At 40.4% G+C, this 17041-nt stretch overlaps 1 long non-coding RNA gene across 1 annotated transcript in view; it reads right to left on the bottom strand.

Moving 5' to 3' along the window:
* Nucleotides 1–17041, bottom strand: part of LOC141406949 (uncharacterized) — a 32271-nt gene that overhangs the window by 1624 nt on the left and 13606 nt on the right. The gene's annotated exons all lie outside the window — the stretch shown is intronic.

Genomic DNA, 17041 nt, shown 5'->3' with positions numbered 1-17041 from the left:
TCTACATTTGCTATAGGTTCCACGCTACATGTTTATTATTCATGCTTTAAATAATTTTAATAATTTCTTTTAAAGTTTAGATAATAAGAAAATATCCCAGGCCAGGCACAGTGGCCCACACCTGTAATCTCAGTAGCCATGACCATACCAATGCACTCCAGCCTGGGAAACAGAGTGAGACTCTGTCTCTACAGAAAAATAGAAAAAAAAAAGAAAGAAAAGATCTCATATATTTACCCATGTAGTTTTCATTTCCTGTTTTCTTCACTCTTCTTTCCATCTGGTGTCATTTCCTTTCTGCCTGAGAACTTCCTTTAACATTTCTTATAGTTCAGGTCTGCAGGATTCTTTACGTTTTGTATGCTTGTTTTTATTCTTGGAAGATATTTTCACTGTATATTGAATCCCAAGTTGCCATGTTTCTTTTAATTATTTTAAGATATTCCACCAAATTCTAGCTTGCACAGTTTTTTGATATAAAATTCGTTGTAATTCTTATCTTTGTTCCACTGTATATACTGCGTCTTTTATCTCTGGCGGCTTCTAACATTTTTCTCTTTATTAGTGCTTTCGACCAAATTGATTCACACCTATCTTGATTTTTATTATTTTTCTTGTTCTTGAGGCTTATTGACTTTCTTGGATTGCATAAAATCAGAAAAATTTTCAGCCATTATTTTTTCAAATACTTCCATCCCTCACTCCTCTCCTTTAGAGGGTCCAATGACATGCACATTTGACCACTTGAAGTAATCCAACTCTCTGATGTTATTTCAATTTCTACAAAATGCTTTTCTCTATGTGTTTTATTTTTGACACTTTCTATTAACATGTCATCAGGTTCATTAACCTTTTCTTTGGCAATATCTAATCTACTATTAATTTCATCTAGTGTATTTTTCATCCCAGACATTGTGGTTTTAATCAGCAGAAGTTTGATCTGGATGTTTTCATATCTTCCATACCTCTGCTTATCTTTTTAAATGTCTTTGATACATTTAAATTATTACAATAGCTATTTTAACATAATGTCAGTTATGGGTTGGTTTGATTGGTTGATTATTCTACTTATGAATCACAATTTTCTACTTTTCTGCATTCTTGCTTAATTTTATTTGATGCCAGACATTGTAAATTTTACCTTTTTGTGTACTGGATATTCTTCTATTTCTGTATGTGCTCCTGAGCTTTGCTTTGGGATTCAGTTAAATCATGTTAAATCATGGATAAAATTAATCAGTATTTAATCTAAGGCTTCAGTTAAATTCAGTTAAATCATGGATAAAATTAATCAGTATTTAATCTAAGGCTAATTATTTCCCTACACTGAGGCAAGACCTTTCTGAGTACTGCGCCCAATGTCCCATGACAATAATCGTAGCCCTGAGTTAACAGCAGCCACTGTTTCCTCTATTCCTCTTAAATGGTAATCTCCCCACACACAAATGCCAATCAGTCCTCTATGTGTACACGAGAGTGCCCTCCACTGATATCCAGGGATCCCTCTCACTCTCTCCTTTGCAGTATTTTGCCATGTGAAATATAGTCACTATGTTTTTCTAGAATTCTCAACTCCATCTCAATTCAAAATGTCCACTGGACTCCACCTTGGTTCCCTCTCCCTAAGCCATGGCCTAGAAACTCCCTTAAAGCAATAGGCTGGAGAAGTCATAGGACTTACTCTGTTTTCCATCTCATAGCAATAGCCATCTTTAATCGCCTCATGTCCAGGGTCTTGAAAGCCATTTTTTCATATGTATTGCCTGTGTCTTTAGTTGTTTCTGAAGAGAAGGTAAATCCCCCCTCTTTCTCAGATGGAGCCTTAGTTCCGTAGACTCCATCTTAGCCAAAAGTCCATTAAAACAGGCAGGACTATTTAAATGGTGATCCCAGCCTCAGAGTTCACCAGTAAAATTGGCTCAGACATATACTGCAGTTACATCACAGTTCAAATGCTCACTCTGGCTAGCCCTACTTTCCTCACCCCTCTCATGTATTGTTCCCCAATAAACCACCCGCACCCAAATCTCTAAATCTTAGAGTCGGCTTCCTAGGGAACCAAATCTGTGACAGTCATTCAGGTGGTAAATAGTGAATAGTCAGCCAGCATCTTCTAGCTCCAGAATCTTCTTGCTCCAGCTTGTTTTATTCATTATGTAACACTAGTTTTATAGTTTTTGAGTTGGCAAGAGGTTCAGCAATAATCTATTTAAATCCCCTAATTTTTCAGTTGAAGAATTTGAGAGCTTAAAATCTAAGTGACTTAAGTGACTGTCCCAAGGGCAGGTAATTCTATTTTCTTGAGCAATTTACTTATAGTGACCTCATAAAATCTAATTCTTTAAGCCAGTTTCTTAAAGAGTTGTGTACAAATAGCCCATATATTTTTACCAGCCTCCCATTGTATAGTTACACTTTCCAATCTGATGAAGATGTTTTTAATGTAGTTTCTACCTTAGTCAAAATTTTATCTATCTACCATCTCAGCTCTATAATTTCTTTTTTTGATATATCCTTGTCTTTCAGAATTAAGACACACAAAATAGCATGTTACAGGTCTTACTCTCTTCCCCTTTTCTCATCTTAGTAAGGTTTTTCCGTAGATTAATTTAGCCTGAGAACCAAAGTGTTTAACATAAGCAGATTACTCTGCCACCACCCATAAAAGCAATTTGCATCGTAGAAGAGTGTCTAAGAATAAGTACTTTGTAGCTAGGTCTCCCAGTTTTCAATGCCAGCTCCACCACTGAGAATGTGTCAATCTTGGGCAAGTAAAGTAATCTCACTGGGCCTCAATTCCCTTATCTGTAAAATAAGATTATTCTAGTACCTACCTTAGAGTTGCTGTGAACATTAAACAAGTTAATATATGTAAAGTGCACAAAACACTGCCTGGCATGTAGTAAGTGCTCAATAGTTGTTAGCTATTTCTATTGTATTGTACTATTATTACTATGGTCTGGATATTAAAAATGGCAAGACAATGACTCTTTGGAGACTCACACTTATACCTCAAGTATCTATAATTGTCTATGAAGAGCAGTCTGCAGGATTCATAGCCAAACGCTGTAAAGAGCACTGGCTAGTTTGTACTCACTTCACTCTTCCTGTCCTCCACAAGGCCATGGCTACCTATGTTGAGCAGCATGCAGTTTCAAAAAAGACTAGAAAATTAATTATCTTCATTTTTGTACTCACCTGGGTTTGAAATTTTTGTAGCTAAAGTAATTCATACTAGAAAGGAGCTAAACTTACATTCTTACATAGTAGTACTAGTGGAAGTAGTAGTAGTAGTAGTAGTAGTAGTAATAGTAGTAGTAATAGTAGTAATAGTATATGCAAGCACCATGTACCCTTACCCTTTCAATGGAGGGAATCTGTAGGTAATCTGTTGCTATGTGTACCTTAAGTTCTTGATGTCCTAATTGTCCATCATTAGTAGCCTTCCCATCAGTTCTTCAATTTTAATGCTTCCTTGTCATAATACAGAACTCTAATGAGAGTGAATTCTATCCTAAATTCATGTTGACTTGGAACCCTGAAGCTTTGCCTCTATTGCCTCTGCTTTGCCTCTATTTGCCTCTGTTTATGAACTAGGGTTCTATTTTATCCTAGGTGGCCCTCCTCTGGAACCCAGACATTGCTACTCATCTGATTATTCCTAGATATACCTTCTGCCATGTCCCTTCCACCAGTAAGTATCCCTGGCCATGGATGTCAGTCCACAACAAAACAGATTAATCTACTCTGCTTCACTGGCAAGAATGAGACACCGTAATCCAGGATGTGTTACATACCCTAAACTACCAAGCATTGCACAGGGCTGTGTCCCCAATAGGTAGACTATATGTGTCCAACAATAATGTGTGGAAGCAGGAGTGACCTTACTTGTCATCATTTGTAAACCACATGAGGAATTTATATTTTAAATTCCTATAATTCTAACCTATAGGCCTGGAAATTGTGGTTTAGGAAGAGGAAATATTTTCACCATGAAACATAGGAAGAGTCTCATTTACGTTCTAAAGCTTCACAGTAACTTCAGGCTCTTCATGCAAGGCGGCAAATGAAGGAGTCATCTTCCTAACAGGGGTAATGGACTTCAGGACAAGGTAGGGCTTCCTAACAGGGGTAATTGATGTCGGGAGAAGGTCATTTCATCAGGAGAAGGTAGGGCTTCTGTTACACAATCTAAGGAGGGAAAGTGAATCTGATATCACTGAAACATCTCTTGATATGCCTGTGCCCAATCATGATACTAAATGGACAGATGTATCAGCCATGATCTAGAAGAGCATAGTGCAGGAGCTCCAACTCTCAAGAAGGGAGCTCTAACTCCCTTACCAGTTAGACATCAAGACCACCAGATATGCTATGAGTGAGCGAAATCTAGAATGGGTAGTTTTTAAGAGGGAAACAATGAGTATTAGCAGCGGCCTTGCAACTATCTGTACCAACACAGGCTATAGTTAATCCCACTAACCTTCATACGTGTTCTGGCTTGACCCTACAAATGAATTAGACCTCAAACAGGAGAATATACCAAAGGATCAATTATGCAGCTGGGAAAGATGAGATAGTCAGCACACTAAAACTGGGAAATATATTTGCATAAAACAACCACAGTATCCAGGAAAGTAGGACTAGAACCTCTCTATTAGACCAATCAGAATCTTGACGAAGCTGTTCCTAGAACAGTTTGCATGAAACAAGTTCAAGCATGATGGGTGGGTGTAATGAATGATGTGGTGCATTGCCCAGATCCCTTCAGGACTGAAGCACTCATTTTCTCAGCTGCCTGAGTCTCTTTCCTAAAACTGCTCTTAGCTGAAGAAAGTCATCTTGCCCCAGTTTGCATCTCTCTCCAGAAGCAGCCCATATCCAAAAACTGGTCAATGCAGGGATATAAACACCTAGCCCTCTTCCCCTGACATTGACATTTTTCAGTCTTGTGATTGCATCTTTCTTATCTCCCCTTCCCTTGCCAGCTCCATGTTGAAAAGCCAGGATCTATCATGACTTAACTGCTCAGTTTGTGACTGTACACATTCTGAGTAATGGGAAAGCAGAAGTAGGACATAGGAACCTCTCTTGGTGGTCTCTGAATTCATCCTAGGACTGAAATTGGCCCCAATATTTCTGAATTTAAAATGAAACCCCTGGTCCATCCTCCAGAATGTTAAAACCAGGGACTACATTATGAGATTCATCTATTAATTCCTTTAAAGAAATGAGCTGGGTGACCTGTTGGGGGATTTTTCCATCTCTAATTTTTCTGAATTCAGGCATTGAAAGCTAACCAACAATTAAGAAAGCCAGAAACGTAAGTCATCTGGGGTTGTTCAAACATGAGGTTAAGCTTTGAAAAATACTGTTCAAGAAATGTGCTCTTTGCTCATTTGGTTAATACAGGAGGCTTTTATGTTGTTTGCCTAGAAACCCTCTGACTCCTTTACTTTGGGTAGAGCAATACATGAAATTTGTCCCTACCCATTTCATCTAAGGATGATGACTACTCCTTGTGACCACAAACCTATAATAAATAAAGTAGGAAAATAATTTGTGTACATTGATGTTTTTAAGCATTCTGAGAGAGAATTTTCCTCCTTATGAGGAGTCTTGGAAAGGCCTAAAAGATAATAATTTTGTATTATAAAAGTATTCCAAGAAAATCATAAATGTTGGTACTTACTCCTAGGAGTGAATTAGACTTCAAACACGAGAGTATACCAAAGAAGAAATTATAGAGCTGAAAAAGAGGAGATAATTTTTTCACTATCCTGGTTAATACATTTCTATAGAACAGCCACAGGATCCAGAAAGATGGGTCTAGAACTACAAAGTTTACTAGAAGCATATGGGCAATCTGCACCCATCTCTTTGAAAACATAAAAGAGAATTGGAAAAAATATAAAGCAAATTTAGTTCAATGTTCCGCAGACAAGTATTCTAAGTGATAATACTCCAGTCAGTGTGCTGCCAAAATTGTTCTATGCCCAGACAAGTTCTATTGTCTTTATACAGCTCCTCTTAGAAATACATATATAATATATGTTTAATATACTAAATGTAATATATCAAACCTTCTGTGTGGTCCATCAGTAAAGGAATTTGTTTGAGTCTGTTGAGCATAGGGGTTTGCAAGATACTTTGACAATATAATGTTGTTTTCAGGGGGGCATTGACCAAAATCTTGCAGAACACTATTTAGAACCATTAATCAAGCCCAGCCTCCCACTATTTATTTCTACAGCATTCCTAGCATTCCACATACATGTATGTAACATTTAACAAATATTTATCATATGCCTACTCTATGCCATATGATGTGGCCAATGTAGCAGATGGTCATTCAGTTTGTACTTGCAAACATGTGTTATAAAGCACTCTAGCCCACATGATATCCTAGTTTTTGTATATTGAATCAATTTAAACATTTTGGCCTTACTTCTTCTCTCTCAAACAAAACAGAACGAGTCTATTCTACTCACTCACTTCTCTGCTCTTCTTTTCAGTCTTCCACATTGGATATGTTGCTCAGACATCTTCACACACCCATGCATCTTTTTCTGATTATATCCTAATTTATCAGCGTCTGTCCTGCAGGACCCAATGTGAAGCACAACACATTTTCTGATAGTCTCAGAGTGCAATTAATTGTGACTGTTCATGATCCAAATCTTGTTGCATCTAAGACTGTATTTGCTTTTCTCATAGTTGCTTCTCACCAATGGCTTTGTTAAAACCTTCAGGTGTTTTTAACATAAAGCACTAGCAAGTCACATCTTTCCCCATGCTGTACTCGTGAGCACATTTTGTCATCTAAATGCAAAGTGTATTTTATCACTATCTAAATGTCATCTTGTTAAAGTCAATAGTTGAGATAATTTCATCATTCATTTTATTAGCTATCTGTTAGAGATATGAATCTCCTGAAAATCTGATGACAATACCTTTGTCTATGCGCCTTTGAATAAAATATGTTGACCAATAGGGATTAGAAACAGATATATCAACAAAAGAGCCGAAAGGGCAGGGTGAGGTAAGGCCTGGGAAGGTAGTGCCAGGGAGAAGTGCTTGGCACTAAAATTCACTTCAAAGTTAGTTGTATTCACTGCTCTTTCACATGCATCCTCATTAGTCTGCTATATCAGAAATCCCATTGCAGATTTAGGAAGTCAATAAATTTGTCACATGCGCTATGTATGGTCAGTCAATTGACCCTACTAGCTCTGTTTCCTTATTCAAAATGCCTAACAACTTTCCAGGTGATGCAAAATGATCAGTTAATATATTACCCAGTATAAAAGCATCTAACTGGACCAAAAAGACAGAAGGTAGAAGAAAACTCATTAAAAGCTTACAGTGAATCAGATGCAGTGTCCTGTATGCAATGCTACTTATAGGACTTCCCAGACCAGGCTTCCTCACTCTTTCCCACTCCAGAACTTTGAGTCTGTGTTAGGCAGGTTCTATCATGAGCTTTGGCATAGGGGGCCTGACATCAGGTCAGTTGGATATAGACTTATGACAACCAAAAAATAAAAATAAAAAATCTTGTCTAATCATCCAGACTTCCTCATTCTAGTTAAAAAAAAAACAACAACAAACCAAAAACAAACAAACAAACAAAAACAACGTAGATACATTAAATTTAGCAGAGTTTATTTGAGCAAAGCAACAGTTCATGAATCAGGCAGCATTCGGAAGCAGTAAAGGTTAAGAAAGCTCCATCCAGCAATATGAGCAAGCAGTATTTATAGACAGAAAAAGGAAGTGACGTGTAGAAATAGCCTGACTGGTGACAGCTCTGCATTTGCCTTATTTGGACATGTCTAAGTAGTTTACAGACCCTGCTTGGCTGAAAGCTCAGCTGCTATGATTGGCCAAAACTCAATTAGTCATGCCAAGAATATACTAACTGCAAGTTACGTTGTAGTGTATTTACATATTAAGTTAGGTTACAGTTTGTTACATATGGAGGCAGCTTTAGGCCAAATTTCATTTAACACTAGTGTCTCTTTTTCTATCTACTCCCTCCCCACCTACAGACCAAAACAAGCTGCCTTAGTCTTCCCAAGGAAATGTCTGCTTTGTAAAAATGGAATTTGGAGAGAACCATGTTGACACAAAGAAGTTGGTGTCAAATAGTGAACCTAAAGCGAGCCCAACAAGCTCTGGAACGATATTCTTTGGAGCATGGGCCTTCAAGTACCTTTCAAATCATATTATAAAGTAGCAACCTAGGCCACAACTCATAAAGAGGTTCTTTGCTGGCTGAACAGCAATCCAGGTTTCTCAACCTGTCAATCAAATGTAAGAGAAAAATACACCCAGACCAACGTGGTTTCTGAGAGATTCCCCAAATGAAGAGAAGCTTGAAGTTTATGTGGACCCCTCAGAATTGCTAGTTCCTGAAGAACCTGCATTTGTCCAGGACTGGATTGAAGGAGAAGCACGCTAGGCCTAACTACTAGAATGTCAGCAGCAGACTTGGAACTAGAATAGAGATGAAGTGTACATGTGTGTTTGCAATGAGAGAAAGAGGAGACACAATGTCAGTGCAGTATAACCCTCCTCTGACCCAGCTCAGTAAACACCCAATTCTTCACACAGACTCTACTCTTAATTCTGCTCTAGCAGCCCCAGATGTATACTGTTAATTTCTTATTTTTAAAAACGTATTTATTTTTAGTGCTGTCACATAGACACTTTATTTCCACTGGTTCTAACTGCATCTATGGGGAGCAGGAACAATATTGTCTGTAGTCAAGAGGTGTGGGAACAAAGTCAGGTAGGTTAAAGTAACTAAAAGCAAAACAAGCACTGGAACTTAAATGTCAACACCTAAACACACCTTTTGCTACTTTTAAAGGTAAGAAGCTTGGAAAGTCTTTTTGCAAAAGGAAGACCAGGGACACACAGCAATGTGTGCAAACTAATCAGACTTGAAATCATATAGAAAAGAGAAGATCCAACCCTAATGCTAGAAAACGTGTTGAGAATGAAAATCTCCTTTGCAGTCATTGTTCATTTTCTAATAAGACTTCCTTGGAAATCACAAAGTCAAAAGTCATAGAAGTAACATTAAGTTCTTTTTAGAATGAAATCGGTCTAAAAAGCATTTTTGAGTGGTAGAGAGTCAGCCTCTTGTCTAGAACAAATTAGTTCCCTTGGATAAAAGTAAATAATTCAATTTTAATTTTGCAAGAGGGAAAAATAAACCTGTGCTTCAAAAATATTTACAGGGTTTTTTTTTTATCCTTTGCACTCAGTGACCTGGAAAATGAAAAGAAGGCCCTGAGCCAAACCAAAATATGTCCATGGTTTTCCACAAGCTGGACTGGGTTTGTAAATGTTGCAGTGAGAAAACTTCAAAGTCATAATTTAGCTCTGTGCTGCTTGATATACACATACCTTGCAATTTTAAACAATGACATGATTTATTTCCTTCATGTTAAAAACAGATATTACTTGTAGAGGCTAAAAAAGATCTTGATATAATAAAGTGAATTTTTAGGTATTCAAACTCTAGAATTGGCCCTACACAGTCTACAGTGTTTTTCTAGTATCCATATTCATAAGCCTCTAGGTTTCCAGGATCTTTCATGAGAGGCCACCCCGTAGCACAGTTAGTGTATCTATCAAAGATGCTTTCCTGGCTTTGCTAATGCTGGTACACACAAACCTGGACTTTCAAAAAGAAGTGACAAACTGCCTTCCTTATGGCTTCAACTGCAAAACGACCTGCAGAATAAGTTAGGAAAGGTGGATGCACTAAAATGAAGGCTTCTCGATGTTCCCCATTTGATGGTGACACTCTGCTTTTTTTCCATAAATCATTGGCTGATGTTCCATTAAACATGCACTCTTTGAGAAGGAGGTATTAGAATGGTTACTCTTTCCTGAACGGGCATGAAATGTAAGTCACCTTCATCTCCACTTATGCTTCTCTAAACCTAATCGGGACTGATTTTTAGTATATCTTTTCATGTCTTCTCCTTGTGCCCCAGTCACTGGAACCAAAGAGGGCCAAAATTGGAAGAGTAGACCCTTTCATTTGTTTAACACTTTCTCACACCATGATCTCATGTAACCTACTTCTCCCCTTTAGAAAGCTTAGGTGCATGTGTCTCTTAAGTTAGTATGGACATATATATATATGTATGTGTGTGTATATATACACATCCTGCTCATTTCATGGCTCCATTTTACAGAACGGAGATGGACCCTGGAGACCAGGGGCACTGACTGTATCTAGAGGAGAATAAATACAAAAAGGAAAGGGGCTTAAAACTAAGCTCCATGACCAATGGTGAAAGAAATGAATACTATTTGATCTGGAGCAGAGAAGATATGTGTGCCTCAAGGTACAAACCTACAAAGGTCTAACATGTGGAAAGGAAAAAGATATACTACCCTAAGAGTAGAACTAAGAACAAAGGATAAAAATTACAGAGAAGGATTTTGGTTCAACGAATGAAAAATCTAAGAGAGATGTTCAATTTGAAAATGCCTACTGGAGTAAGCTTATCATCACAGGACATGTTTAAAGAAGGGGAAACACCACCTGACAGGGACAAAGAAAAGAAAAGGGAATTCCTGGAGAGGATGGTCAGGCCAAATGAAACGTCAAACCTTAGAATCCTGTGATTCTTATCTATGCCTAAATAGGAGAAACACACAGAGAGGATACTTCTGTTCATAAAAACAGCTGTTAGTCCCTTCCACCCAGGACAGGGAGAGGGTTAGACAGTATGTTAAGATACAGAAACAGGCTGAAGGAATTTAGGCATTCCAGGAAAGATAGAATGAGCACGTGAGAGTAGGCAAATAAGATGATTGTAACTATGTTAGATGGGTGAGTAGACATAGAAGTAACACTAAGTAAGGAGCAACTGTCTAGCATTTTAAGCGTCCATCCTTACTCTTCCTTAATTTGCACAGATAACACATATTTGAGGTAGGCATATTTAGGGCTTGGCTTTTCTTTTTTGGAAAACTGATTTAATTCTTTAGGTCTTATCGAAACCATAGCCCTGAGTTGTGAATTAAATGTGGTCAGAAGCAGGTAGGTAACTAAGAGCTTGACAATAAAGGAAAGAAAGAAGGAGTTTCTATTATTCTCTAAGCATCTCTGTGACTCATAATCTTAAGTGTAATTAAACTAATACAAGCACGTATTACACATTTTATTTTGCTATGGTTTGTGTGATGTACTAGAAAGGAAACTGATGGGGACGGGGCAAAGATAGCCAATTAGAAGCAGCTGCAGTACCTCACTCTCACAAAGAATGAAAGGAGCAAGTGAATACCGCACCTTCGACTGAAATATCCAGGTACTGCGCAATGAGGCTGATCAGGAGAACAGCTCGACCCATGGAGAACGTAGAAAAGCAGGGTGGGGTGATAGCCTACCTGAGAGCAACACAGAGCCAACAGAACCTCCAACCCCAGCCACAGGAAGCAGTGAGTGAATGTGTGATCCCAGGAAACCAGACTTCTCCCACAGATCTTTGCAACTCTTGAATCAAGAGATTCCCTTGTGAGCCCACACCATAGGGCCTTCGGTCCGACACACAGAACTGTGTGGAGTCTCAGCAGAGCAGCTGCTCAGGCACACACAGCGACCCAGGAGCTTTACCTACTCTGCCTTTGGGATCCTCGGCAAGGCAGGAGACCCATATATACCCCTAGGAAGGGAGCTGAATCCGGGGGGCCAAACAGTGTCAGTCTGTGGGCCCCATTTCCACGGCACCTCACAAGATAAGATCTACTGGCTTGGATTCCAGCCAGCTACTAGCAACAGGGTGGAACCTGCCTGAGATGGGTCAGAGCCCCAGGGGACAGAAGCCGGCCACCATCTCTGCTATTTGGTCAATTCAGCCATTCCAGCCTATGAGCTTTGGAGAATCCAAATGGTCCAGACAAGGAAAGATCCCCACAACACAGCATAGTTGCTTTGCCAGAATGTGGTCAGATTGCCTCTTTAAGCAGTGTCCCAAAACATTCCTCCTAACTGGGCAGGACCTTCCATCTGGAACCTTTGACCACTCCTGCCCATTTTCTATGGACAGAATTCTGATCTCTCCCTGGGGGAGACATATGGGCCACCACCTTGGTTGTTTGGACAACTAAGCCATTCCAGCCTGCAGGCTGTGGAGAGTACAAGTTGACCAGCACAGAGGCAGCACCCCAGCACAGCAGAGCTGTTTTGTCAAGGTGTAGCCAGACTGCTTCTTCAAACAGGAACCCAATCCACTCCGCCTTGCAGGGCAGATCCTCCCAGTCAGGGTCTCTGGCTACCCTGCTTATATTCTGTGGACAGAGGTGTGATTTCTCCCTGGGATGGGGTGCTCAGGGGGAGGAGCAGGTCACCATCTTTGCTGTTTTGAGTGACTCAGCCATTCCAGCCTGCGGGCTTTGGTGAGTCCAAGCTGACAGGACCAGAGATGGTTCCGAGGACTCCATGGCTTGTCTTGTTAAGGTGTGGCCAGACTGCTTCTGTAAAAGGGAGCAGGATCCATTCCTCCTTGCTGGGCGGGGCCTCCCAGCTGGGGCCCCTGGCCACGCTTGCCCGTGTTCTATGACCGACAGAGTTCTAATTTCTCCCCAGAATGGGAGTGCCCATGAGATGGGGCAGGCTGCCACCTTTGCTGTTTGGGCATCTCAGCTAGTCCACCCTGTAGGCCTTGGACTGGGGGCAGAAGGGATCCTCAGCACAGCACAGCTGCTCTACCAAAAAGCAGCCAGACTGATTCTTTAAGCAGGTCCCTGATCTCATTCCTAGTGACCCCAACCAGGGTCTCCAACCACCTTGTATAGGCACATTCAGGCAAGCAACAGATTAGTAGCCCCCAGGACAGAGCTCCCAGAAAGAGGGGCAGGCTGCCATCTTTGCTGTTTTGCAGTATTCACTGATGATACCTTCAGGTACTAGAAAAACCGAGGTGACTAGGGTCTGGAATGGACCCCAGCCAAACACAACAGCCCTACAGAACAGTGGCCAGGCTGTTAAAAGAAAAAGAAAAAACAACAATAACAACAACAACAACAGAAAACACAAAAGAACCCATCCAAAGGTGAGCAACCTTAAAGATCAAAAGTACATAAGCCCACAAAGATGAGAAAGTATCAGTGCAAAAACACTGAAAACTCAAAAAGCCAGAGTGCCCCCTTTCCTCCAAATGACTGCAACGCCTCTCCAGCAAGGGTTCAGAACTGGGCTGAGGCTGAGATGGCTGAAATGACAAAAGTAGTCTTCAGAATGTGGAGGAAAACAAGCAAACAAACTTCGCTGAACTAAAGGAGCATGTTGTAACCCAATGCAAAGAAGCTAAGAAACATGATAAAACAATGCAGGAGTAGACAGTCAAAATAACCAGTACAGAGAGGAACATAATCGACATTACAGAGCTGAAAAACACACTACAAGAACTTCACAATGCAATTCCAAGTGTTAATAGCAGAATAGACCAAGCAGAGGAAAGAATCTCAGAGCTTAAAGACTGTCTTTCTGAAATTACAGACAGACAAGAATAGAGAAAAAGGAATGAACAAAACCTCCAATATGGGATTATGTAAAGAGACTAAATCTATGACTGATTTGGGTACTGAAAAGAGATGGAGAGGCTGGAATCAATTAGGAAAACATACTTCAGGGTATCATCCCAGAGAACTTCTGCAATCTAGCTACACAGGCCAACATTCAAATTCAGGAAATGCAGATAACCCCAGTAAGATACTTTACAAGATAATCCCCAAGACACATAATCATCAGATTCTCCTAAGTCAAAATGAAAGAAAAAAATGTTAAGGGCAGCCAGACAGAATGGCTAGGTCACCTAACAAAAGGAAGCCCATCAGACTAACAGCAGACCTCTCAGTAGAAACCCTACAAGCCAGAAGAGATTAGAGGCCAATATTCAACATTCTTAAAGAAAATAATTTCCGGATTCCATTCCAAGATGGCTGAATAGGAACAGCTCCAGTCTGCAGCTCCCAGCATGCTCAGTGCAGAAGATGGGTGATTCCTGCATTTCCAACTGAGGTATCTGGTTCATCTCATTGGGACTTGTTGGACAGTGGATGCAGCCCATGGAGGGTGAGATGAAGCAGGGTGGGGCATCAACTCACCTGGGAAGTGCAAGGGGTTGGGGGATTTCCCTTTCCTAGCCAAGGGAAGCCATGACAGATGGTACCTGGAAAAACGGGACACTTCTGCCCAAATACTGTGCTTTTCTAATGGTCTTAGCAAATGGCACACCAGGAGATTATATCCCATGCCTGGCTCAGAGGGTCCCACACCCATGGAGCCTTGCTCACTGCTAGTGCAGCAGTCTGAGATTGACCTGCGAGGCAGGAGCCTGGCAGGGGGAGAGGTGTCTGCCATTACTGAGGCTTGAGTAGATAAACAAAGTGGCCAGGGGAAGCTTGAACTGGGTGGAGACCTCTGCAGCTCAGCAAGGTAGACTCCACCATGGGGGCAGGGCATAGCTGAACAAAAGGCAGCAGAAACTTCTGCAGAATTAAACATCCCTGTCTTGACAGCTCTGAAGAGAGCAGTGGTTCTCCCAGCATAGTGTTTGAGCTCGGAGAATGGACAGGCTGCCTCCTCAAGTGGGTCCCTGACCCCCGTGTAGCCTAACTAGGAGACACCTCCCAGTAGGGGCCAATTGACACCTCATACAGGCAGGTGCCCCTCTGAGATGAAGCTTCCAGAGGAAGGATCAGGCAGCAGTATTTGCTGTTCTGCAATATTTGCTGTTCTGCAGCCTCCACTGGTGATTCCCAGGCAAACAGGGTCTGGAGTGGACCTCCAGCAAACTCCAACAGACCTGCAGCTGAGGGGCCTGACTGTTAGAAGGAAAATTAACAAATATAAAGGAACAGCATCAACATCAACAAAAAGGACATCCACACCAAAACCCCATCTGTAGGTCACGAACATCAAAGACCAAAGGTGGATAAAATCACAAAGATGGGGAGAAACCAGAGCAGAAAAGCTGAAAATTCTAAAAACTGGAGTGCCTCTTCTCCTCCAAAGGAGCGCAACTCCTAACCACCAATGGAACAAAGCTGGATGGAGAATGAGTTTGATGAGCTGACAGAAGTAGGCTTCAGAAGGTTGGTAATAAAAACTTCTCCAAGTTAAAGGAGGATCCCGTCACAAGGAAGCTAAAAATCTTGAAAAAAGATTAGATGAATGGCTAGCTAGAATTAACAGTGCAGAGAAGACCTTAAATGATGAGATGGAACTGAAAACCATGGCACAAGAACTACGCGACACATGCACAAGCTTCAATAGCCAATTCGATCAAGTGGAAGAAAGGGTATCAGTGACTGAAGATCAAATTAATGAAATAAAGCAAGAAGAGAAGTTTAGAGAAAAAAGAGTAAAAAGAAATAAACAAAGTCTCCAAGAAATATGGGACTATGTGGAAAGACCAAATCTACGTTTGACTGGTGTACCTGAATGTGACGGGCAGAATGGAACCAAGTTGGAAAAGACTCTTCAGGATATTATTCAGGAGAATTTCCTCAACCTAGCAAGGAAGGCCAACATTCAAATTCAGGAAATACAGAGAACACCACAAAGACACTCCTCGAGAAGAGCAACCCCAAGACACATAATTGTCAGATTCACCAAGGTTGAAATGAAGGAAAAAATGTTAAGGGCAGTCAGAGAGAAAGGTCGGGTTACCCACAGAGGGAAGCCCATCAGACTAATAGCGGATCTCTTGGCAGAATATCTACAAACCAGAAGAGAGGGGGTGCCAATATTCAACATTCTTAAAGAAAAGAATTTTCAACCCAGAATTTCATATCCAGCCAAACTAAGTTTCATAAGTGAAGGAGAAATAACATTCCTTACAGACAAGCAAATGCTGAGAGATTTTGTCATCACTAGGCCTGCCCTACAAGAGCTCCTGAAGGAAGCACTAAACATGGAAAGGAACAACTGGTACCAGCCACTGCAAAAACAAGCCAAATTTTAAAGACCATCAATGATAGGAAGGAACTGCATCAACTAATGGGCAAAATAACCAGCTAACATCATAATGACAGGATCAAATTCACACATAACAATATTAACCTTAAATGTAAATGGGCTAAATGCCCCAATTAAAAGACACAGACTGGCAAATTGGATGAAGAGTCAAGGCCCATCAGTGTGCTGTATTCAGGAAACCCATCTCATGTGCAGAGACACACATAGGCTCAAAATAAAGGGATGGAGGAAGATCTACCAAACAAATGGAAAGCAAAAAAAAGCAGAGGTTGCAATCCTAGTCTCTGATAAAACAGACTTTATACTAACAAAGATCAAAAGAGACAAGGTCATTACATAATGGTAAAGGGATGAGCTCAACAAGAAGAACTAACTATCCTAAATGTATATGCATCCAATACAGGAGCATCCATATTCATAAAGCAAGTCCTTAGAGTCCTACAAAGAGATTTAGACTCCCACACAATAATAATGGGAGTCTTTAACACCTCACTGTCAATATTAGACAGATCAATGAGACAGAAGGTTAACAAGGATATCCAGGTCCAGGACTTGAACTCAGCTCTGCACCAAGTGGACCTAATAGACATCTACAGAACTCTCCATCCCAAATCAACAGAACATGCATTCTTCTCAGCACCACATCACACTTATTCCAAAATTGACCACATAGTTGGAAGTAAAGCCCTCTACAGCAAATGTAAAAGAACAGAAATCACAACAAACTGTCTCTCAGACCACAGAGCAATGAAATTAGAACTCAGGATTAAGAAACTCACTCAAAACTGCATAACTATATGGAAACTGAACAACCTGCTCCTGAATGACTACTGGGTAAATAACAAAATGAAGGCAGAAATAAAGATGTTCTTTGAAACCAATGAGAATAAAGACACAACGTACCAGAATCTCTGGGATACATTGAAAGCCGTGTGTAGAGGGAAATTTATTGCACTAAATGACCACAAGAGTAAGCAGGAAAAATCTAAAATTGACACCCTAACATCACAATTAAAAGAATTAGAGAAG

The sequence above is a fragment of the Macaca fascicularis genome, chromosome 11, assembly GCF_037993035.2.
Source record: "Macaca fascicularis isolate 582-1 chromosome 11, T2T-MFA8v1.1".
Lineage (NCBI taxonomy): Eukaryota > Metazoa > Chordata > Mammalia > Primates > Cercopithecidae > Macaca > Macaca fascicularis.
This window is presented reverse-complemented; position numbering and strand designations above follow the sequence as displayed.